At 47.3% G+C, this 26090-nt stretch overlaps 1 protein-coding gene across 1 annotated transcript in view; it reads right to left on the bottom strand.

Annotated features, from left to right (window-relative positions):
• Positions 1–26090, bottom strand: part of Octalpha2R (alpha2-adrenergic-like octopamine receptor) — a 619288-nt gene that overhangs the window by 569986 nt on the left and 23212 nt on the right. Inside the window, exon 2 of the mRNA XM_077661821.1 lies at positions 12596–12654. The gene's annotated coding sequence lies outside the window, so the exon portion shown is untranslated. The remainder of the gene's footprint in view (positions 1–12595; positions 12655–26090) is intronic.

Genomic DNA, 26090 nt, shown 5'->3' with positions numbered 1-26090 from the left:
TGGCACACGGAGAACCTCCCAGGAGAAAACTTTGCAGACTGTTCCTACACTGCAAGACTTCGCGCTCGCAGGACATGTTATGACGCCGTATCACCTTCCGTCATTGACGTCGCTCACAATTACGCCATCCTTCATTCCCAATCACGTTCCATTTATCCTTCCTACAGTGGAGAGGGGCCACTAGGGACAGAATTTGGATAAACCTCCCCTCCCTTCCTCACCCTCTCTCTGTTGTCACCAAAAAGTCCTCTTTTGAACTTGTAGCCAAATAAGCGAATCCATACACTCCTGGTCGCAATTAAAGGCCCTATAGGAGAGACAACGAGAGACGTCGACATTTTGCCCTCAGAGGCCACGAGATCGAGGCAAGCATGACTCAAGATTGAGCCATATGAACACACAAGCAACATTCGAAATGCTCCGCGTATGCCACTGCTCTGCCCAATCTGACTGAATATTTGGAAAGATATTTTGAAGCATTGCTGCAATTATGACGTTCCGCCTGTTTTGCTGTGTCCTGGAGACATGTCTGGAGTTGCAGTTCAGTAGCAGGGGTGAAATGACCACGCCTATCAAACGTTTCACCCATAGAAAGAGTCGGACACCAAACAAAGGTAGCGTGCATATGCTGCAAAAAACAAACAAACAGTAAGCACCAGATGTTTGATTCGAACCCTGCACCAAGGGAATGGTTTCTTATCGGGATGAAGTGCACAGGATGATTTCATGCAGTTTGTAAACACACGACTGCAGTTTGGGATAAATGATATAAAACAGGTCAAGATGCATGTATTGAAATATACGAAATACAGAACACTCACCAGGTCTGCGTAGGTGAATGTCATTCATTCGTGTGCATAACAGGCGAATGCTGGGCTTCGACGCCACCACCAGGCTATATTTACCTGTAGTTACGCATCAGCACCTATATAAAATTGTGTGTTCTTTCGGTTTTCTTACGCCACTAGTACTACGATAAAACATCCTCTTCAGACTTAATGAAAATCACATTTTCTCCATGAAAAAAATATCATACAGCCTTTAGCCCTGATTGGCTGAAATAGCGTCCAGTCACAGATTTAACAGTCTTCACTTGTAATTTCTCCCTGCACTTGTTGCTGCGCGTCTCACTTCATTACGAAAGCGTCACTGACGTCTTCTTCATATGCTTGAAAACACATACCTGGCACAGCACGTATTTAAATCAAAGTACAAAAATGACAGTAAAGCATAACATACTCCTGTTTACTTGTTACTCTTCTATATAACTCTGTTTTAGATAAAGTAACAATATGATAAAATGCATCACAGGGCCACATTCACAGCGTAATATTTGAAAAGGAATGGAAACGCGATGAGTAAACTCCTCTTACCAACTCTATTAAGGCTACAGGGGCAGTTGTTGGAGGGGATGCATTTTGAATAATCTAAGAGTGAAGTTCAGGATTATGCAAATGAATTGCAGAAACGGGTGAGTTCTGAGCTAGCTTACCTACCACGCAGACTTCGCTTTAGAAATTTCTATTCGCACATGACGCGAATATGGTTAGATTTTATTCAAGAGTGCGCTGCTTTAAGAAAACCAACTGTTCATGCAAACGACGAAGCTTATCATGCTTGTCGTTGTTTATAGAAAACTTTGCAAAGAAAAATTTCGGCTCTGGTGCATAATTCATGAAACCTCACGCGTGGAATATACAAGGATATCAATGAATGGGCCACCGCACTAACAATTTTTATAGGCGCACTTTTTATATAAGAGCGCATATTTTGTTGAAACGGCAAAAGACGTCTCCGGAATATGAGTAAAAAAACTAAAAAGGAAGTGAAGCCACTCTTTAAGACACTAGGTGTGCGCTGACAATTCAAGTTCAAATCTAATAACAGAAAACGGCTTGACAAGTAAAGGCAGAGATTCGGAACGAGTCATGTCGAAAGCCGCCTTGAAAAGAGATGTACTCCAGTGCACTTAATCGCAATATAGACGTAGCAGTGATGTTGGCCCTTTTTAGAAATATGCGAGACATTTTTACTCAGTCGTTCGCATTGTGTTGGGGGCATAAATTGCAAAGTTTACTACCCGCCATCCGATAAACCGACTCCGGGAGTTTCTTGACGAGTTGTGGATGCTGAAGGATTTATAGTTCGGTCGACTGAGTGCAGTCCGGGAATCAGAAGCTGCCAGGTCAAAATATTTATTGCCTTAAACACTTTCTCTCTTTTTCCACCGCGTAAAATTATTTTGAGCCAAAATATACGGCCATGATATGAGCGTCACTATCCAATATATGGCTTAAACTTGATTTATGCCTCTCATCATTCTTTGGTTGAATAATGGCACGGTCAGCCTGGTATCCAACAGATTTTTGGGTGTATAATTTTTTTTTCTGGCATTTACGTGCTGTAAAACCAGTGGTCAACTTGTTAAGTCTTCTAATAAAAGACGCCGAAATGAAAGCGTATGCTCAAAACTACATATCGAGTGCGGTTAGTCGCGACTGCAAAGCGACGCAGGTCTGGAAAGTTAGCCACATCAGGAAGAAATAAGCACTAGGGTTTTGAAGCGTAAACGTTTCTCAAATAAAGATAAAACAAGATGATCTCTTGGCGACGAGCATGTACGGAAGCAAAGCTAGAGAGAAAAAGTTCCCTACCTAATAGTCTGCATATTCCGATGCACCTGCACCGTACACTTGTTCGCCCGTCACCGACTGTCACCCTCTTCTTAGAGAACTAAAATTCTCAGTGGCCAACGCCGAGAGCAGCTGATGAAAATGAGGCAGCGGAGCAGCATAAAATAAATTTCTTCTCTTGTTTTTTGTTTCTTTACGGGTCTACTTCATTCTTTGTTTCACAACCTTTTTAGATTTTTTTCTTCTCTGCGTGGTGCATTGGATAATTTCGTGCTTTAGCGCTGAATAGTTCGTGCAAGGTGTCTATTTTTTAAGTCACTTTTGAAACTGCGAAGTGTTGGTCAATTAAAGGACGCTGTTTCTAAAGTAACTTTTATAATATTTGTCCTAACTAGCAGTTAAGAGTTCATTGTTGCGGTGTGAACTAAATCCCTGGCAGGATTCTCCTCAGTCGATTCATCTATTGCTCTAGTGCTCCGCTTTTCGTAACTTGATAGTAAAGTGAGCGCCACTACATTAGGTCTTCAAGGCCATTAGAGTAAAGTTCACGCAAGTCAAGCACAAAAACACCCTTCCCAAGTTCTCGTGTCACGCTCACGTCTTAGACTAGGCGCACAAAACCCACACAGTGCTGCCGCCGCACTGCACACAGAATACACGCAAAACATCGAATGAAACGTTGATAAACGCCCGGGCACGAAAGTTCAGTCCCGAGTAAAGAAATAACAGCTCTTCTGTTTCCGGTTCGATCAAAAAACGATTAAAAAGCAGACATCGAATTCTTGCTATATGACTAAGCCATGCAACTACGGTTTCCAGGAAATGAAGCCTCCAACTACCGCTGCGAACGTTTCAGTGGAAATGAAGCAAAACCAAGGAGATGGCATCGAAGAGAACAGCGGCATACGACGGTGGAAGGGAACGAAGACCAATACGTAAATTGATGACTGGAACAGAGTGTTACAAGGATGCTCCAGTTTGTTACAATTTGTTGTTGCATCCTACACCCGCTGTACTGCTTCCGTTTACGACCACAACCGCCTATCTATTTTGTTTGTCGCACGGGGCGACCTTGAAGGACACAAAAGAAAACACGCAGTGTCCACACACACGTCCGCAGCAGGAGCATCATGCCTCAGCCAGCGACGGAGGCGGTTAACAGCCTAGAAGCCACCCTTGCCGACTTTCCTGTTCGGCAGCAGTGCCATCCTCGCCGTTAAGGTGGCGCTGTACACAGCCCGGGCGCTTCTTTCCTGCGGACGCAGAGAGCAAACAAGGAGCGGAGCCGATCGCGAGAACGTGGCGGCGATCGTAAACCGCCCTTATTAAAGACCGCCGAGAGGCAATAAAGATTGATCGGGACCTCGAAATGGCTGCCATCGTGGCTGCCACCACCACTGGAGGCACCGGCGCTGGCACATGCTCGGCTGGCTCCATTTCTCCCTCCTAACCCTGTCGCCTCCTTTCATGTCGCTCACTTTTTTCTTCGTTGCTTAGGTATCACATATCTGCCCGTAGTGTCACTTGGCTCTTTCAAGCAAATGGAGCAAACTGTACGCCTCCTTCATACTGGAATGAATGCTGAAAATGCAAGTAATTGGGCGACACTTTCCGTATACCCGTTATCACCTACGTTTACAGAGCAGCGGTTAGTGGAAGTTCTCAGCGGTTTTCATTTCAGTAACTCCAGGCAGCGCATCCTTCGTTTCAATGCTAGTTCCACTGCTGGCTTCGCGATGGGACTACACTTTTGTTCGCTTACCCATTGTGATGCGGAGCCACTCATTGGGAGGGACGGCCTACGCCGCAAGTAGAGTTTCTCGCATAGCTTGCCTGTGTTCCTTTGTTAAGTACCGCGAGGCGAAGAAAAAAATATCAGACGTTCCCCTTTGTCACAATGCGATTTTTCCAAGACGACTGGGTGCAGGAGAAATCGTGATGCCGGTCAGAGTATTTAATCATTCTGGGCATAGGTGACGGTGTGTGCAGCGTTTATACCGCTACATTCCCAATAGGGATCGTAAATTGTAGAGAGTTCCTTTTGTTGACAGTGTTGCAGCAGTCAGGGGCAGTAACAAGTGGCTGCCAATCATAAATGCGGCGCTGAAATCGAAGAGCTGTCGGTTAAACCGGATCTTTACTCCTTCTAGGAGTGTAATTTATACTGCCTTCCCCCCCCCCCCCCCCCGCTCCAAAAAAAAAACCACTCTAATTCGAGGAAAACTTCATTTCGTAAGAGCTGCCACACCTTGCTTTAAGTTCTGTAGAAAAACATCTTTCTCACGGCTTCAGTTGTGAGCATCAGACTTGCTTAGTGATTTCGCTGTTATAGCTGTCTCCCACACACAAAGAGTGAACATTTACTCCTTGAAAGATAGGTTAAATCTTTGTTTCCTGTTTGTGAAATTTGGTAGCACCTATCTATTCAACACTGATGTATTGAATGCACAAAGCAATTTTAAACTTGTGCACATCTTCAAATCAATTGTCCCCGAAGGGCCGCTGCGCTGGTATTACGGCCTCGTAAATGCACGGAAGAAAGAGTTTGCTGACAGGGCAAGACGTAAGTTTACGTGGAGGCGAGGTATACAAGATAAATTTATCACGTCCGTTAATTACATTCGTTGTGGGTGAACATGACATATTTGGTGACGGCCGGAAGTACTCGTGTACCCGCCTGGCACACATCGGTACACTTAGAGACTCCCGCGCCCGTAGAGGAGGCGCTTTCTGTCTACTTTTCGTTGATTGCGATCCGTAATTTCTTGTGGTTGTCACTCTTTTTAAGCCTTTTAGGGACTGCGACAGAAATGGAACTCAACTTTGTCCTCAAGCACAGTTTCGAATGGTAAGTGAACAGCCCTTACCGCGGTCCTTCATCTACGGTGCCCACGCGTCCACCGCTTCACCAAAGGGCAAGTTTCCGCAAAAGGTATTTGCCTTTAACCCCGTCAAATACAGAGTACCCGCAGTCTGATGTTGTGCCCTGAGCACACCGGATGTGGTAGCATTTCGCGGGGAACCGTGCTGTTATTCTCAAAGCAGCCATCTCCGCCTGGCCTTTCTAAACTCGCTCGAATGACTCCTAAACGTCCGCGGACGCCGCTCTCCACCGGGCTGCGCGAAGCTAGAAGCAGCAAGCCCTTAAATAAAACGAGCACACCTTCGTTTTTTATTCTTGCGTAAGTCTCAGCGACTGCGAGTACATGAACAACGACAAAAAACAAAAACAAGAAACAAAAGCGCAAGGAGAAAACGAGAGACACATGGCAACGCATTACGCGGGATATGGCATAGTGAAAAGCAACATAGTCGGGGCCCTCGTATTGCCCCGAGGCCGGACACAGCACGCGGCAAACTGTGCTCTCTGCAGCAGCGGAGTCGTTCTTCGGTCTGCGCCCACTACTAGGCAGTCGGAGGAATGGAATAAGGCTGGCTGGGCTGTGCAGAGCGAGGCCGTCCGCGTTGCCGCGGCAGGCACGCTGTGGCGTGCACTAACCCTCGGGGGACGCGGTGATATACACGGGCCGGGCTGGCACGAAGTGAACGCGCGAGTTAGCGAGCCAGATAGCGTTGGCCGAGCGCCCGGATAACAAGCACGCTACATAGAAAAGCCTTTGGAAATGAGCGTCATGTGCTGTTTTATCCCCCCCCCCCCCCCCCGCCTCCCATCCACCCACCCACTCTTCGCTATGCCTGGAAATTCCTCGCTTTCCAAGACAGACAAAACTAGATGGTGAATTGAATAGACTATATAACGGCTGGCTTGCGGGCTCGTAGCGCAACACGAAAACCAACAACAAATTATTTGCAGGGGGCTGGACGGAAAAAAAAAGAGCCAGTAGTAAAGACGAACTCTGCTGGCATGGCGTGTGTCCCTGCTGCTTGGCGTGGAAGTAGCTGCGCAGCGGGAGCGGCGGTAACGGACGCAAAAGTTGCGCTGGCAGAGGCGTGCAGTGCGCTACTGCTGCTCTTACCGTGTCTGCAGCGGCAGCCGCTTTTCCGTTATACCGCGCGAGAACATCGGTCGTAAAAAAAGCCCGGCTACGCTTGTACGGAGGGGAAGCCAGCGACTCCGTGCAGACGCAAAGAAAGGAAGAGACACCAGCGCTTCGGGCTCTGTGCGCGTGCAATAGCGGACAAAAGGGACCTGCAATGCAGCGACTATAGATGCCGTGGCGTGCAAGCGCAGGAAACGCGAGTTCTGGGACACAAACCGAGCTCGCGAGCAAGCTAGGGAGCGTAAGCTGTGACGTCACGAACAGCCCTCTGTTACTGCCTTTCCGCGCTCAGGACAACGTAAGAAAAACAAAAGAAATCACGTGAAACCAGGACGTTGGGTATAACCTCCTTAGACCCACCCTTGGTTCTTCGCTGATTGCAAGGAAGCATGCTCGGCACGACACGTTGTTTGCGACGATGTAAGCTGTAAATACAGTGCTGTCCCTCTTTCTGGTTACTATCGCTTTTTCCATCATCCTTTTCGCTACCGATGCTCTCCTCCTCGCCATCTACACGTAACAAATATTGAAATACGAACCAAATAAATTAAGGAGAACGAGAGGATGTGTACCCTTTAAGCAAATTAACTGCATAGCTTGGTTTCGTGCTCTGTTTTCTTTACCTCGGTCTTTTACATTTGCTGCTCACTCCGCCGTGTCGAGAAGCGCGGGCTGGGAAGCTCTTTGGAGCAAACAGTCGGGACAGAAGCCGCCACGCAAGATAAGTAAGCGGATGCTTTCGACGTTCGTCTTCTTGTTCCCGCCTTCTGCGGCTGACTTGAAATGCGCGTGGGCCGCGTTTCCTCGTTCGGGAAGCACGGGATGCTAATAGGGAGGAGAGGAAGCGGAGAAGCGCGCGGAAAGCTGGAGCGTTACTTTATTTCCCGCTCTTTACGGTTCTAAAGAGAGACAGAAAGAGAGAAGGAAAAGTAAAATAAAGCGGGTATTAAGCGCGCGTTGCGGCATTCCTGCCAGTGCCGTCTTTGCATAAAACTCTCAAGCGTGATTGAGTGCATGTCGGCTGGCGCCGAAGAATGGAGGCAGATTTGCTCCGAAAGGGTATTTACCGAGATAGGAGAAATTTAAAAGAAAAACTAAGAACAGCCTGCCATTCTTCACTTTTCTCTCGCTCTCCCCTGACCCTTTCTTTAGCCCTTTTATTGCTGACAAGTAAACCGCGGAAACTTCCATGAATATCACACGCACTACATTTAGAGCAAGTGCTGTGTCACAAACTGCCTCAATTATGCAGACCGGTTGTAACTTTCGCTATTTGGGCTGGCTACGAGTTGCTTTATTTTTCTCAGTGCGTATTGCATTACGTCATGTTACAGCGATAGCTGTTATGCGCCCGTGCCTGGCTTTCGCTTTGTCGTCGCCGTTGGCGTAACCGGTGGGTGCGGGTGGATAGCACCGACCGGTCATAACTTGGATGTCATTAACGCACCCACCAGTCTATAACGCACCCACGTTATATCACGTTCAACCTGGGTCGAAAAAGCCTACGGGTGGCTCTGTTTTAAAAACGCCACGCCTGCCAATGCAAGGGTGCATCACTTGACCCCTACTCCAGTGCTATATCAGGTCACTGCATCTTTTCTACCTGAAAATATCCCCCAAAATAAAATATCGCTAAATCTTGCGTTACATAGTCGCAATCGTCTTGTGAGTTTTTTGTGTGCGCTGCTTTTTATGGTGTTCGCTTACTACTCTAACTTCAGCAACGTTGCTCCTTGCACGAGCGGTCAGCTATTGACGATATGCGTCTAGGCCCTCTCCTTTCCTTTGTCAGATGGTTCAATTCCCCTTGTGAATTTCTCGCCATAAATATGACACTATTAGAAAGCACTGAGATTTGCCTCCGGTATCATAAAAATGAAATGGAAATAAAGCTACAGGAATATAGGAATGCAAAGATATGAACTTCGGCGCGCTTCACTTACCATGTGGGGATCCCTGATATGTTTCAATTTGGGTCATGTAAGCGTGCCCGTTTCGTGATGCATCACTGAACTCCACTTCGGCAAACGAAGAAGGCGGGAATAAAACCAAGACATCGAACACCACCTTTCGTGAAACCGCCAGTAACGTAAAACGCGCCCTCTCACAATTCCGAATTCACATCACGGCGCGCTATCTTCGAACTCAACTGCCCGAAAAGCTCGGCTAGAGGACCTCACGCCGCAGACAGCACCTCAACAGAGAAAAAAATCGTTGAAAAATTTAATAATAAGTCGGGATAAAGCCCCCATTCCTGTTCTCTGACGAAGTTTTCACGGTTGGAATGTGGTTAGAGTCCAACCTTTGTGCGCATTAACTGACAAGGGCTCGCCTATCTGGGCGACTTTCAAGGCGAGCGTTAAGCGTGCTCCAAATTTCGCCTCAACTGCGTCAGCGTGTTCAAGAACCAAGCTCTCACGCTTCGACTCACTGAATTCAGGAAGACAAAAAAAATCTACTCGCGTGATCAATTTCGGCCACGCTTGAAGAAGAGAAAGGCTTCCGTCCAAGGTGTCGAATATCCCCGCCACACTTTCGAAAGACGATTCGAGTAAGATTCGAGTAACCGTACCTACACGTAGCTCGCCGGTAAGAGGAACAAGGCCGATGTACAAAATTCTGGACGTCCAAAACGGCCTTGGAATTCGGCTTTATTGCGCAGCACTCTTGTCAGCCATCGAATTCCCTGGTTTTTGGAGCCACTTGCAGGACTCAACGCTCAGCTTGCTAGAATATTGCGCCGCTAAGCCAAAAAGCAATTTGCCGTCGAGAGTCTGACTTCCCCATTAGCAGCTACTACTCCAGCAGTCAACGCTGAATTCAGGGAGCCGCTCGTCCTGCATCCCTAACGAAGCTTTATGCTTCCCTTAGAGTAGCAGGCGAGTGGGTCCTACTTGTTGATTCCATCCGCCAATTTCACACATGCAGAAGTCGACGCAATTGGCAACTAGCGCCGAGTGATGAAGAATGAAAGGAGAGGAATGAAGAAAGAGAGAGACGGAGGACAAAAAGATAAAAAAGAAGGAAAAAGTAAAAATTACGCAAGGTGTCGGGCTACACCAACCCGTATAAAGCCGGAAGAGTGGTAAACAGCCAACAGGCCGCCGCCGACGCATAATGGAGTATAAGGGAAACGAAGAGGTGAAGCATGTGCTAGGGAAGAGGCGGGCTCGGTATGGGGAGGAAATAGGGAAGCTGAGGGAAAGCAAAATGAAGAAAGGAGGGGCCTCGGAGGCCAAATGACAGCTGGTCCCTGGTGGCGGCGGGAGCGGAGTAAGGCGAGCTGGCGCGCTCCCGCCGTTACACATACAAACCGAGGGGCCCGCTCAGAATTTAATCTCGCGGCGAACACAGCTCCTTAGCTCTTCTTTCAGCTCAAAAGCTCATTGCTTGGAACGCTCTTGCACCGCCAAGCGGACGAGAGAGCGAGCGAGCGGCATGCCTGGAATTTTATTTTTATTTCCTTGCAGCGCCACGGAATGCTCTCTCGTGTGCACGCTATGGGACGAAGGATAGGGGTTCTCTTCAGTGCGTGTAAAGAGAACTCAACAATAATAATACTAATAATAGTTATAAAACAGGAAAAAAGGAAGATTTCAAGACGCACAGCAGGGGAACAGGAGAGTTGAGGGAAGAATTGCGCATAGTGCCGGAGGAAAGAAGGATGAAGGGAGAAAAGGTGTATTCGAGAGGATAGGAAGAAACGATGGAGGGAATAAAAAAAAGTAGTTCTCGACATGATTCTCGCATAATGGAGGCGAAGAAAATAGGGAAAGCGCTTCCGCACGCCTTTCTTAACACTCGCTGATGTATATATTTTTTCAAGCCTTTCTCAAAGACCTCTGAAGCGCATGCTAACTCTAGTGCCAGCAGAAAATAAGAGCGAAATAATATTTTACCCTTTCTTGGGCTTCAGCGATATTCCTCGCTTATTTTTTTTTCTTTAGCTATGCCCCTGTTTATCTCTATTCCTCCCTAGCTACCCTGATCTGTGCCCTACCTACAACTGCCGCTGTGTGTCGCTGTAAGGTAAAAGAATTGGGAAATACTGCAAGAATTTTGAAAAAGGTGTGGACGTAATGTCTTGCGAGGGGGCGTTTATATGCGCTACCACTTGTAGAAAGGTGCACAATCGAGCCCTGCTATGCATACATGACCCAGGATAAAGTGAGGATGTTTAGAAATATAAAGGAGCGGTGGGTTAATAATAATAATTGGTTTTTTTGGGGGGAAAGGAAATGGCGCAGTATCTGTCTCATATATCGTTGGACACCTGAACCGCGCCGTAAGGGAAGGGTAAAGGAGGGAGTGAAAGAAGAAAGGAAGAGAGAGGTGCCGTAGTGGAGGGCTCCGGAATAATTTCGACCACCTGGGGATCTTTAACGTGCACTGACATCGCACAGCACACGGGCGGCTTAGCGTTTTTCCTCCATAAAAACGCAGCCGCCACGGTCAGGTTCGAACCCGGGAACTCCGGATCAGTAGCCGAGCGCCCTAACCACTGAGCCACCGCGGTGGGTGGCGGTGGGTTGGAAGCGGTGAAACGGGGACACGAGTAGAAAGGGGAGCAGTGCAGGCGGAGACACGATGCGGTCGTTGGACGCGGTTAGCTCCTTAAAAATACTAAACGTGCAGCATGCCTTCGCATATGTACGGTCCTCTCATATATGCACCGAGAGGGAAAAATTGAAGAATCAAGAATAGCGAATGAAACGACCCAGCAGGGCCCAGAAATTGTGCGTTAACAAGCAGGATGAGGCCTGGCTATACAAAACGTGGCGTCCAGAGCGATTCCCCAGCGCGCAGCTGTAAGTGCTGCGAACATCGTTCGAGGATGCAAAAGAAAAAGAGAGAAAAAGAATAAAAAGAATGAAGATGCTGAATAGGACTAAGGTCTTTCAGCACAAAGATCCTGGATCGAAACTTGTTTTTAAGCTACCCCGAGCACCGCCTCTGGTGCATTTAGCGTTAGTTAATGCATGTTGCTATTATCTCAATAACATTTATTATGATGATTTTTCTTTCTTGATGGGTCGACTCCGCTTGTGTTTGGCCGGGTAGGAAAACCATGAAGTTTGCAGCCACAACGGTGGTGGTGCATAGATTCAGCGGCCATAATTCAACAGCAGCGGTCGCCTCCTGCGAGCTTTCCGTGGTGGAAGAGGGTAGGGATATTAGGAAGCTCAGGAGGGGTCACGTGATGAGACACGCACGCCGAGAACGGCAACTAGGCCGGCCGATCCGTGCTTCTGGGTTCCCGTCGCCGACGCCGCATAAGCGGCGAAGACCACCGGCGAGAGAAAAGAATGACGTCAAACGCAAAATAGGGCAAGATGGCTCGAAGGGCGAAAGCTGGTGCTCCCTAAAGACAACGGAAGAAGGAGGAGGGAGGAGGGTTCTGGTAGTCTCAAGATATCTTCCATTTATCAGATGAAATCCTTCCTTACGGATTCATGATACGTGGTCGTAAATTATTTGGCCAGAGCCACAACGCTTCCAAAGCGGAGCGCGGACACTGCGGCGGTGAGAGGCCGCGAGAAAAGTGATGGAATGAACAATAAAACGCAAGGAAGCAAAAAAAAATCTAGCGCTAGAGAGCGGGCCTTAAGTTCTTGTCCGCTCACTTGTGGCCATCTTTTCCGTTGGGTTGGTGTCCGCCACCAAAGACCGAGGACAAGCAACGAAGAGATTCGTTCATCCGCGTGATCGCTAGGCTTCTGCAGTAATAAACTGTTCTCTCACTCACTCTGTAGAAATCTTCACATGCGAGAAGAATTCCTGGAGTAGAAGAGGAGATGGAGAAAGGAGGGAAAATAAGGTGGAAAGAAAGTAGGTTCGAAGGGAATCTTCCAGCGTGCGCACGCTCATGTGCATTCACAATGCGCGCAGCGAGCGCCCTCTCAGCCAGCGAGCGCGCGCCCACGGCTTCCCTATATTCGCCATAGCAGTTCCAGCACGTACCGATATGTAAATGACCCGGCAGGAGCACACGGCGCCGCGGCTGCGGCCTTTCAACTGACCTAGGAAAAGGGGAAAATAAAGGGGAGAAAGAAATTGAATTTTAAAGTAAGAGCGAATGATTTCAATTCGGTGGTTTCTGGCTTAATCTTTCTTTTCACATGTCCATAGCTAGGTTCCTCTTTTTATACGGCGTCGCCGTAGTTTTGCTCTTATGTATTTTTTTAGCGACTTCTTCTTAGCGGATGCGCGGCTGTCGGCACACTGCTGGCTCCCGACGAAGAAAAGGAGAGGATTTTTCTGACACTAAGGAAGGCGGGATGAAACAGAAGCAAATGACAAAGGGAAATATGCGATTGCATCAAGGACAAAAAAGCGAAAGGAAAGAACTTCCCTTTTTTCTGCTTGTTATGGTCCCCACCTCCCTCGGGTCACACTTCCGGCAATTCTTATCCCTAGAATCTCTCGCGCTCTGCCTCGTTCTGAGTCGCTTCACTTCGAAGCGGAAGAGGCTGAGATAGAGAAAGACGGAAAAGAGGCGTCGGGAGTGGAAGCATCTCTCCCGTTTTAAAGACTTCCTCGAGAGCCTTTGTTTTGGCCCGACTGCGCATAAAGTATGCGCGTTGGAGTGCGGCGCCACCAGCGCTCTCCCCGATCCGCGGCATGTGAAGCCCTGGCGACAGCGCGCGCTCCTAAGCCTTGTGGCCTGTCGGTAACGTATCGCTTCATCGCCGATACAATGGACGTTAAGTTGAAAATTATGCCGATGCTGGGGCCAATGAATATCCGACCCCTTTCTCTTTTCTTTTTCCCCTTTCCGGGTCGCAGTAGGCTCGAATGAAAGAGAAGCCACTCGCGGGGTCATTCGAGTCGTGTCCGAAAAAGAGGCGCAATTTTTCAACCCTTGTCGGAATGTCTTTTTACGAAGAACTGAAGCATGGCGGGCTGCTAAGCTAATCACGTCCTGCGCTCCTTATTCAATGCTCAAGAAGTGTTTTCTTCCGGAGGCAGATGTCGGAAGGCTTAAGACGGAGAGGCTTGGATTGTATACACCAACGCTGGCTAAAGTAGCTCGGAGTAACTTGAAGTAAACTCAGAGTTACGTTACATCAAGTTCTGGCTTCGGAAGTATTCTTAAAAACACGGCATTCGGTTCTTTAACCATTTCCGACTTCACTCGCCATTTCTCGCCAGAAAAGAAAAATATTCTATTTTAAATATTCCTATGCCGGCCCCACGGAAGCCTATTAGGTGTGCAACGAAAAAAAAAAACCAACTGCAGGCGTGTTAAAAATTTCGGACTATGTGTTAAAAATAATTAGAAGCTTTAGCGACGAAACACCGGCATTAATGAAGTTAGTAGTCAAGGGATTGGAAAATAACATTTTTTTTCTTTTTGAACACACACTTGACACGAAGGTAAAAAAAATACGTGCGTCAAAATCAATGTGTCTACATGAGTACGTCGAAGGATCGGTTACCAAGCACATTCTTTGAAATATACTATTTACTAAGTTCACTAGAGAACCTGAAGAAGCATCCCAGCTGCGATTTGAAATGCGCCAATTCGCCTTTAACAAATATATAACTGAAACTCGCAGCAAATTATCAGAAAAATAATAATAATAATTAGTTGTTGTGGAAAGGAAATGGCGCAGTATCTGTCTCATATATCGTTGGACACCTGAACCGCGCCGTAAGGGAAGGGACAAGGGAGAGAATGAAAGAAGAAGGGAAGAAGGAGGTGCCGAAGTGGAGGGCTCCGGAATAATTTCGACCACCTGGGGATCTTTAACGTGCACTGACATCGCACAGCACACGGGCGCCTTAGCGTTTTTCCTCCATAAAAACGCAGCCGCCGCGGTCGGGTTCTGAAAAAGTGGCGATTTCACAATGCACACACGCGATACACACAGCATACATGGCGGCTGAGAGAATAAAAGAAAATCCTGATTTGCTTCCAATTGCAGCGACAGATACGTGACCGGCGCGCGATTTGGTGGCTTCTCTCGAACGCTACGCAGTGTTGCCAATTACGTGTTATCGGCCGAGGTTGCGCGGCTTAGCAGTCTTGCGACGCGCAGTTGGCGCGTGCGCAAAAAGTTGCCCAGTGCTTACCCCTGCTCGGTATGTCGAAGAACTCAGCGTGAGCTGCTTCTCGCTGCCTACTGCTGTTGCTACATTTTTTCTTTCGTCACCACGAGAGGAAATAATGAGAGCATCGCTTTGATTAAAATGCTACACTCATCAGCATTTGCTGGTGCGTGTTGTTTATATAGACGCTAAAAAATAAATTTGTGGTCGGTGACGTTCTTGCTTATGTACGCAACACTGTTGACGAGGTGGTCGCTCTTCGAAGGCGAGGTCGATGCAGATACCGCGTTTAGTGAGTGGTGCGTGCTTGTCGGTGATGAGACACAATCCAAACTACCGCAATCCAAACTTCCTACGCGCTGACAGGCAGGAGTAATAATAATAATTGGTTTTTGGGGAAAGGAAATGGCGCAGTATTTGTCTCATATATCGTTGGACACCTGAGCCGCTCCGTAAGGGAAGGGATAAAGGAGGGAGTGAAAGAAGAAAGGAAGGGGTGCCGTAGTGGAGTGCTCCGGAATAATTTCGACCACCTGGGTATCTTTAACGCGCACTGACATCGCACAGCACACGGGCGCCTTAGCGTTTTTCCTCCATAAAAACGCAGCCGCCGCGGTCGGGCTCGAACCCGGGAACTCCGGATCAGTAGTCGAGCGCCCTAACCACTGAGCCACCGCGGCGGGTACAGACTTTAATGACGTCTCCTCGGAATCAGGGCGGTAGCGAACGCCACCTTGTCTCGCAGCTTGAAATTGTTGTTTTCTTATTTTATACATTTTTACACTGCTATTTTGGTTGTGGCCCGCTTTTCTATAAGTGATTATCTTCCCATGCTCTAAGCTACATTGTCTAGATTTCTCTGTTGGTTCGTGCAAAATGTCTTTTTTTTTTGTGCCACCTGTATTCTATCCTTTTCTTCCTTGCCTCTATACGGCCGATGTGGTAAGTTCGCTTTCGCTATCTCTACAACCCGGAACTCCTGGAAGGCGAAAATCTCGTTCCTGATATCTTGACGCGTAGCTTTACAGTGTACCAGAACATCTTTACTGTTTTCAGCACTCCTTCCACAGGGTACACAAATATCAAGACCGGGGTGGTGGCCGATAGCACTGGGCCTTCGGTATTTCCCTGCTTCTAATCTCCCCCAATTTCGTGCGGTTTCCTGCATGCTTGTCTGATGAAGCTTTCACGCGCACGGATAGAAGGTGACGAAGACCACGCTTTCAAACTACAGCGTAAGAGAAGGCAGTTTAACACGCGTGAACGCGGGTACTAGTTACGAAGACGACGAGAATGAAAGCACAGCTCGAGAGCTTGGCAGTTCGTACAGGCAGGATGTTGAAATTTATCCCAACTGATTGTTCATCAAAGTTAAGTGTAGGAACCGACCTACTTTAAACCGGAGTGGCACTCTCTCTTGGTGATGTGCTCACCCTTACCTCGCGTCTAGTGCTCTGTTGCTCTTTTTGCGATGTGTTTCGTGGCGTTTTCTGAATACTTTGTAAATAATTTAGTTAATGCATACATAATACATTTTCGATGTAATAAGTACCATGCCTAAAACAAAGTTGTGGCGATGGCGTAGTGGTCTGAAGCACCGGCCAATGGAACAAATTTTTTTAGCGCCGCCGCGGCTTCGGATCCCGCTTCCCCAAGCTATGAAGTTTATTTCTTTAGTGTCTTCCCCATATGCGATGCCGGCTTTCTGCTGCAGTGAGGCTTTTATGGAATCGCTTAAAATAAAACATTATTCAGGCCACTTCAAAATCAAATGGGTCGCTAAAATGCAGCATTTGGACTGAATAATGGTATTCACTAACTCCCCGAATCTGAAGTGAACGATTCCTGTGGTTTCTATTTTAGTGTCCTAGCGCTTCCACTCCGCCGAAAAGCGGTAGTCTGTCTGTCCGAAGCCTGCTTCTAGAACGTGGGCCACCTTGGTCACGTGACGTTGTGACGTCATCACAAGCTGCCCACCGGATCGTGAGCAAACTGCCCTCCGTGGCAGTTCAGTTAATGATTAGTCCCGAGAGATTCCTCAGGAACAGGGGTCTCACAAGGCCCACTGATCGCAGCACCTGCCATCGCAGGGTAGTGGCACACCGCTCGATTGTTGTACCTCTGCGCAAGGAGCGGAATCAGGACTCTCAGGGATCTGTGAATGTAGAGAATGTCTAATTCTACCGCAGTACAAGTCTAAAATGATGCAAGGTCAAGAAAAATTACATCATATGGTATATCAACCGAAGTAAGCCTGTTCTGATCAGAAAAAAATCATAGAAAGTCAGGATAGACTATGCAAAACCACGGTTAATGGTTCTAGAGCACGACAACTCGTGGTTAACCCCAAGCTAAATCGCCCGCGATTTTTTTGCTTCCACATCTACGCATTATCCAGACACTGAGTGTAAATTCTCTATCATTCCTGCAAGAAATTTGGTTCATAAAATAAGGCGCTCCATTACGTGGCCACAGGTCTCACCAGGGACAGAAATAAATCAAGAGATGTTCCTGTTATGCTCCTATTTAGCACATCGTACAATGCAAGGCAGAGCGAGCGATGATTCAGACCAAGATGGTTAGGCTGTTGCTTTATTTATATGGTAAGACTACAGTGGTAGGCTTTGCGCCACCGCTTTCCTATACTTAAACTCCAGCGAAAATAGAAATTAGAAAGAAGATACGACTGTACTGAACTACTCACAGTGTGAATGAAAAAATTCCACACCCACGCCGCCAGCAGGCTTTGATTTGCGCCACATTGCGCCACCGCTTTCCTATGCTTAAACTCCAGCGAAAATAGAAATTAGAAAGAAGATACAACTGTACTGAACTACTCAAGGTGTGAATGAAAAAATTCCACACCCACGCCGTCAGCAGGTTTTGATTTGACATTGAAATTTCGTCGAAACATTTTTTGCGCCGCAGCCAGTTCTTTGAAACCACACTTAGCTGATTTCGAACTTTGTTCCGGCAAACAAGGCTTAGAACTTGCGAATTCAACAGCCTTCCTAGGTATGGTTCTACATGTTTTACTCTACATTCTGAACATCCAACAGACTCGGGGCTGATAAAGAAAATGTTGATTCCGATACCATTGTTCCCGCTGGACCGGCGGCCACCCACCCGGCCCGACCAGTGCCCCCTTTTTAACGCACTATACAGGGTGTTTCACCTAAGACATTAACAATAATTTTTAAAAATAGAATCTTTGAGTTAGAATAGCGCTTTTTTGGCATAGCACTGTAAGCGGTGTAGTACATCGCGGTGACGGAGAAGGCGGGCGGCTCCCCGCCTTGCGTGTTCGTCTCGTGTACCTCCAGACTGCAGACATTACGTCTTCGCAGGGAAGCTTCACCCTAAGAACTAGCGCTTTCAAAATAGGAATTCATAACGGGCTCCACAGACAAGAAACGTTAGCCCGGAGTACGGTTCGGGCCACCACCCTCGCACTCAGACAGTGCATCTTGCCTTCCCACAACCTCACATCATCATATATTCCCTCCATTGCCCTCACCTCATCATAGCATCCCTCACTCGCCCTCACCTCACCATGTCTTTCGTCCCTCACCCTCGTCCTCACGAACTCTGAAGCGCCCATCCTCCCTCACTCTCATCTCTCCGAGTGAAGTCCTCATGAGAGTATGGTGAGGACGCCCTCATGAGGGCTCGCCCTCGTGAGGATGCCCATTTCTGGTTACGAGTGCTTTACCGCCGTTGGAAATGCAGGTGAATTCGCTTGCTTGTTCTTTTAGCGCTGCTGTCAGACGGGTATTCATTAATTCCCACTTTTTTTAGAGTTTCAGGAATGAGAGAAAACAATACGACTGTTATCATGACGTCTAGAAAGGACCACAACTTCAGAAAGTAGTTGATAAAGATATTTTATGCGACAGAACTGCCTGCAGGGCTGCTGAGTCTGTGACCGCACTCACCAATGCAGAGGACTAACTTCTCACTGCCTAGTCTCAGGAGGGCATGTAGGATTTCTGCTATTAAACTGCTATTAAAATTTTAGTCTTGGTGCTAATTAACCAACTGTGCGCTATAAATAGTGATAGTTCAAGAGCGCAACTAAATTGCCACGTTCTAAAGTGAGACGCATGTTCATCAGATACAAAGTCCCTCACACTTAGCGGGAAGACTTCAGCATGTACGGTTCGGCGGCTTGTGCTTCGCCAGCTCCAGGGAGCGTAGTGCAGCTCTTGCTATGTCTAAGAGTGTGGAACTTGTCACGCTGTATGACCACGCCGTCGATCCGTAGCACCCACAGCATACGCCACGCGACCTGCAGAACCGCAGGCTTTAGTGTTCCCGCTAAATGTAACCGACCTTTTACGTAGACAGCATTAGAACTACGTTTCATTGTTTCCACACCTTTTCGGGGTAACAGCATGTACGGTACTAACCAGAGGTGACGGCGCTTAACCCATACTTCTAGTAAATGAGTGCCCATAAGAAGTGACTGCCCACAACAGTGAAAATATTGTGAAACTTAAAAACCAAAAAGAAGAAGTCATTACTTTGGGATGAAAATGCGATGTGCGTTGATGAAAGTGAGGCAGATCATAAATTCGTTAACGGAAGAAAAAGTTGAATGGCCCCAGAGCAAAGTGCGTGCTTTGTATTCGCACTTAGAAAAAAAAATGCTGTTCGTAAAAACTTTCTTTGATTTCTGCCTGCACTCGAGAAGGATTATAGCTGCATTGTATGCGAAGCATTTCCTAATCGCCTGCCCAGAAAATGTGCCACGCAAGGTGCTTTTTTACTATGGTTGTTGTGTATCCATTTTAGTGGGGGAAAAATGTTGTTTGAAACAAAAAAAAAATCACGTAATGCGAAAAGTACAAAATGAAAGGATTGCGCTCAGCAGGAATGTTTAAAACAAGCTTAATGCATTGTGAACAACCTGGTAATAATTACCCGGGACCTTTGAAAGCGGGAGAGGGGAGTGGAGAGGAAGGGTTGCTCTAGAAAATGTATCCCCCGTAACCTCGTCTATCATATGTTGATTCACGTTTTTCACTCGATTTAGCCTGTAGGCGGCCCCAGCGTCATTGAAAACGAAATGTAGAAAGTTTCAAAACCTGACATCAAAGCAAACCAAACAGCGCGAAAAAAAGGAGTTAAAACTACAAGGCAACCAGGAAGCCGAGATCTAAGGCATTGCTTCGAGGTAACGGAATTTTTGCCAGCTCAACCGATTTGGCAGCAGAAAGGGAAGCCAAGAATTTTAAGAAAAAAAACATGTTGAGTGTTGAAAAAATCATTTTGATTTTTTTCATTTCCAGGGCACGGGGAGCCTTTAAAAACGAAAACGGTTTTTCTAACCCGCAGCAGGCATACCGAAATTCTTGAGCCTGGAGCGTTGAGAGAGTTTAGAAAATTTTTGTGTGTGCGTGTGTGCCTTGGCGCGAATGCACTCGCCGCGTATTTTGTACATGAGGGGCGGCTATTCTGACCAGCTGTTCCTGAAGTGGTGAATTACTGCAGACCGTATTCCCTGGCAAGCTCCCTCCGTTGCTATTAATTTTTTGTATGGCATTTCGCTGCAGGGGGTGCTGTTAAATATCGTGTCTTTATTGTGCATCGTCATTTTTGTTTTTTCGGCGCCCGCATATTGCGCAGTTTTTCACGGCGCAGGCGAAGCCTTATAGTCACTCCAAATCGTTCCGCGCTCTGCGGTGCAAACTATAAGCCCCTTACCGAGCTCAGAGCGCGTTCAAATTATACGCCGAATTAGCGCGCATGGCTCTAATGTTTCTCTGACTGCTGCTAAAATTTCTCGTTTTGTTGTGACACTAAACAATATTTGTGCCAAATTTCGCATGCGCAAGTCTTCTCGTCACAAGCGTAGCTTATCCGAAGTTAACTCTGCTGAAATAAAAAGCGTGTGCACACATGACTGCACACATATGTGCAGACATAACAGAACTGCCTCTGTTTAAAAAAAAAATCCGCTCCAGAAAACGCACACGCAATGTGACACTCGACATACGTTCTATGTGAAACACAATAGCGAGCTATAATAAATGGTTTCAAGGACGAAATGATTGTCGTACGAAGCGCTCGGACCATTCCAACGGCAGCACTCTTCATCGCCGCTGATGTGCGAATGTGAATCTTTCATACCGTGCCCAGAAAATACGAGCTGGCCTTTGGAAACCCTCAGCGTTTCTATTTTTGTGAGTAACCCATCAGTGGAAATAGGGAGCGAATGTGAATCGTTGTGTGCGGCTTTCGGAGCGCCAAAGCCTTGCAGATAGGCTCCTCTGCTACTCGGAATAATGCAGCTCATTGATACCGCCTGCATTCCTCGCTCTGGGTCAACTTTTTACGCGCGTCAAGTTCACTATTCTGATACGCATAGCAGCATCCGTTCCGCCCCGCCGACTTGGATTATGTTATCTGCTTATCTTAAATCAAGACTTTGGAGCACTTCGGCTCGATGTTTGTAGCAAAGCTCCCCACAGTTAGACTGGTAACGCAGCGTAAGGATACTTACCCCTGATCCAAACATCAGGACCAAAGATTAGCCAGAAATGAAGAATTTAGTAAGACTCCTAGATTCGTGTAAGAGTTCGTTAGGATTCATTGGAGCTAGACCAGCGAAATCTGACCAAAGCAGAAGGTATCTCGGGACATGACTGGTTTTCATATGCGCGCCTAACTTTTTTCTTTTTTTCAATTCTGCACTTGTATAACAAAACATGCTGGATTTGCATTAATAGACGTCAGTGTTTAGGACACTTTTAGTTCTGGTTCCTTTGCGATGGGAGAATTAATGACCAACCACACTGGAGAAAGTGGGTGATCCCACGGCGTATTGTAGCACAACGCGGTGGGTTTGCCTGCGCTTTTTTGTTAAACACAGAAAAATGACAATAATAAAAAGTGGACACGTGAGGTTGTGACGTCAAACACCGTTTGTTCAGAGGATTGTTTATCTTCTCTAATTACTAAAAATATTATTTAAAAAGTGGCTCGGGCACTTAGGGAGGACAAGGTAAGTTGGGCAGGGTTTAATGGGACGTGTTAAGGTGAGGGCGCATTTGACACCGGTTTGCGGTCTAAATATGTCCTCGTAGGATGCTAGCGTCGTGAGGCGGTGAAGTCATTACACTGATAACCTCAGCGGACGTCACCGTGATTAGGCGCATTCAGTCGGAACCTGTCTCTGGCATTTCTTTTGCTCCTGTTGACGTGCGCAGTTTATTTTCACTATTACGGAGAATGTTTAAACACATAAAAAGTTATAGAACAGTAATTTGGTCCTACAGTAACAGTACGCCAACGCCGAAACTGCTCTGTATACGAGCCACCTGACTCGATGCGGCAGCTACGGCAATCTGCGGCTCAACTTGACATCGTGTCAGAATACATCAGGCCAGAATACTTTCTACAATACCTGCCAGAATACATGCAGGAATACGTTCCACCCATGAGAGAACAATAACAAGCATGCAGCACATCCTGGAAGCAATCGCGTAAATTCCACTACGCAGCAGCCGCACGCAACTTGTCTTATTTATTTTGCGACGCAAACAACGCATACGTTTTCCGCAAACAAATCTTCAGCGTTGATATAAAAGTGGTCTCTTACCGGATAAAAAGGCTCCGCAGCCCTTATCACCCGGATCACTGCAATGCGGGATGTACTATTTCTCCGAGCTCCAAGTAAGGTACACAGCCCTATTTTACGAAATGCGAACAGTTGAAAAAAAAAACAAAACCCACGCGTCTGATCTAATCACATGTGCTATGTTATTACGTCATTTCCCTAACTAACCGCGTCAATGGAAGCTTGTCGTCATCCTTGCCATAGAGCATAGTTTATAGACAAATTATAGGCTTGAGCAGCAGAATAGCTGACGAAGAAGTCCGTCATGCTCGAAACAGCGTGTTGTGACCCAACTTGGTAACATTGTGGAGAAACGCCCCTTTTATTTTCTCATTAGCGATGCGGCTGCCCGAGCTTATATTCAGCGGCGCCGAAGAGAAATAGCGAGGCCAAGCGCCCCTGGGCTCTAGTGGCGTTGGTCACTACCGCGAAAATACACAGAGACAAGAATCAAACGCACCCCTCCAACAAGGGTCCGAGCGAAAAGGGGGAAGCATGAAAGGTTCCTAGCTTGCTTACGACGTGGTGTTCACTACGGAGCGCGTGAGACGAGTTTCAGAGACATCAAGCTAACGAAGCATGCGAAGCGGTCAATGGCGTGTGCGTAGCGTTCGTGCAGACCAAGTCTGCTCAAGACACTTAACGAGGTCCTAGGCCTCGTTTATAACGCGCTCGATCGGGCTTTAGAAGCGCCCGTGGACGGAAGCCAGATGACGCCATGTTGTACATAACGCCGCATGGCCTTGATCCAGAAACCTTACGGCGAGTATCCGCCCCATTGCCCCTGCTACACCGCTGGGGGATATTATGTGTATACTGTAAGGCGTTTCTGTCGGCGATGCTGTCGAGGCTTGTGCGGAAAGATTAAACGAAGAAATTAAAAGCAGTAAGCATACATAAGCGGTCGCTTGTAATGAAAGCTTTGAGAGCAGCTGTGGGCCGTGCAGAACCGAGCGTCTGAACATCTTGGACCGCGCGCTCAACCCTAAAGAAAATTTCTTTAGACAGTCTAAAGAGTGTTTATTGATTTTTGCCTATAAATTTTATAGACTTACTATATAAAAATTATTAAACTCGCATAATACATAAGAGAAATCCTATAGACGGCCTGTATGCAATCTACAGATTCATGGCCATACACTCTTAGTAGACTTTTCCTGTACACAGTCCACAGACTATCACTAGACAAAAGGAAATATCTATAGGAAGACAATAGAGTCTATACGGACAGTATAGACAATATATAGAGTTATTTTTACAAGGGAAGACTGCCTAAATTAGTAGTGGGAGAGAAAAAGTGGTGGTTTCGCGTCACATGGAGCCACCTTTAGCTCTTGGAAATTATTGTGGCCGGTAAAGGGTCTGCAACACTTGCGACTGCAACTGTTTGAACAAGAGAACAAAAAAGCAGCGTGAGTAAGGTGATGCTTTCCGCCGAGCTCGCGTTGATTCCCATACATTCTCAGATTAGCACTATACCTCAACGTTAGTTATAGGCACGCGACTCTCCTTACGATGTGGACAGACGTGCAGTGAGTGATAACAAAAAGTAGCGAATTCCAGAAACGCCATCATGCCGGAAAGTTTCTTACGGCTTTATCACAACAGTGGCATCTGTTCTTGTTCCCACACGGAGGAAAAGAAACACAGAGGCATATTTCAGTACGGAAGCTTATGCAGATAATTGTGCGCCGGTGCTCAATGTTTTCTCACCGAATTTACCATTTGTTCCTCTTTCAAATTAAAAAAATCAATGGTCCCGGCCTTTGACTGCACTAAAATGTATTGTCTATTTTGTTTATTTCATTTGTAAATAAATAAAATCGTAAATGTGAGACCGCAGTCTGCTCCTTTATGTTGAACAGTTCGCTGAACAACACTTCGACTAGAGAACTTGGCAAGTCTATGTTTGTGAGCATTGACCAGCTGAGCGCCGTTCAGCGAATTCAGGGTTTTCTCAATCTCTCTCTCTATAGTTGAAAGTATGTGCTAAAACCATCTTTCCTCCTTGTTTTTCTATATCTGCGTTGGTTAAAATAGCCTCTATTCATATTTTTTTTTGTTTTGCGCAAGCTCATCACCCCTTTCCCACAACTTTCGACAGCTAGCGTCAACAACTGAGTTTCTATTTCCTCTTGGTCACCCACCCGCCCTGTGCCGCAGAAACAACTCCAGCCACTTCTCAGCCCACGCATCAAACCGCGGCATCAGCGGTGAAACGTGCTTGCATTGCGGGCAGCGTCGCCCGTCAGTCTGTGACCGCCAGGGCCAGCCAGAGTCAGCTCGAGAGTGTCGCGACGCGCGGATCGCCGAGCACCTTCCTTCCCTCTTCCACCTCGAGACCTGTCACATCCGCTCGTGATGGCTGCGTTTAGCGCCCCTCTCTCTCTCCCTCTCTCTTTCTGCATCTCCCTCTCTCACCCGCGTGGTGGATGCGTTGTTGTTTTCGTTGTGTCATCCTTCATGGCGGACCTGGTGGCGCCGCTGTTACCACGCGACTGGCATCATTAGCGACAGAGATTTGCGCAGACGGAGCCCGGATTTGCGCTAATCCACTCGGAGCGGACGTTTTGTCATTCCGCGCGGGCACCGGATCACTTCCCGCATCCCCTCCCCCGCTGCCCACTTCCCTTTCCTCCTCCTCCTCCTCCTCACCTTCCTTTTCTTAACCCCTGCCTCCCACCATCTTCGACCCCTCTAGTTGCCCTGGCCTGGCTGGAAGCGCGCGCGCCCGGTGACGCGATGCTCCTCAGCTGATGACGGACCGGCGACAGTGCGGACTGCTGACGATGCGGTTGTAGTGAAGGCTTTCTCTCCTTTCGCACAAGTAGCGTGTGAGCTGTGATACAGCACACGCCGCGAGATCGCTGTCACAGTCAGCAAGCTACGTTCACGATAAAAAAAAATTAACTGACGTTTAGACTTTTGTTAACCATGGTGGGAATCGAAAGAGTCCTTTGCATGGCTACGTTCATAAACGCCAAACACACGACCGAACGGATTGTCTGTAAAGTGTCGATGAAATACCCGATGGGGCAGTCGCCACCTGCCACGCTGGGCAGATTGTGATGACGTCAGTAGTTCACATGACCTACCATGGGACACCACGTGACAGCAGTGACGCTGCCCTCTCGAAAACCAAGCGCAGTGTTGCCCCGCCGCGGTGGCTCAGTGGTTAGGGCGCTCGACTACTGATCCGGAGTTCCCGGGTTCGAACCCGACCGCGGCGGCTGCGTTTTTATGGAGGAAAAACGCTAAGGCGCCCGTGTGCTGTGCGATGTCAGTGCACGTTAAAGATCCCCAGGTGGTCGAAATTATTCCGGAGCCCTCCACTACGGCACCTCTTCCTTCCTTTCTTCTTTCACTCCCTCCTTTATCCCTTTCCATACGGCGCGGTTCAGGTGTCCAACGATATATGAGACAGATACTGCGCCATTTCCTTCCCCCAAAAAACCAATTATTATTATTATTATGAAGGTTTCGTTTCAAAAATGTCGACACAAAACCGACGCAATGTTATTCACGATTCTTTTAGAGGAAATTGAGTATATTTATTAGTTCCTGCGTGTTAATTGTCAACCTGAGCAATGAAATTCAGTTTCTAGAGGGGCTTTATAATGAGCAACAAAATAACAGAGAAGACTCATGACCGGTCGAACCTTTGAAGGTTATCAGTTAAGGCGTAGTATTTATTTTGATGCGGTCTAAAGGAAAAAAAAAACGAATCAGATGAAAACTGAAACAATGAACGATCGGGATAGGAATTATGAAAAAGATGCAGAA

This window comes from Amblyomma americanum, chromosome 4 (genome assembly GCF_052857255.1).
Source record: "Amblyomma americanum isolate KBUSLIRL-KWMA chromosome 4, ASM5285725v1, whole genome shotgun sequence".
Classification (NCBI taxonomy): domain Eukaryota; kingdom Metazoa; phylum Arthropoda; class Arachnida; order Ixodida; family Ixodidae; genus Amblyomma; species Amblyomma americanum.
The sequence above is the reverse complement of the archived record's forward strand: the minus strand, read 5'-3'. Positions and strand labels throughout refer to the sequence as shown.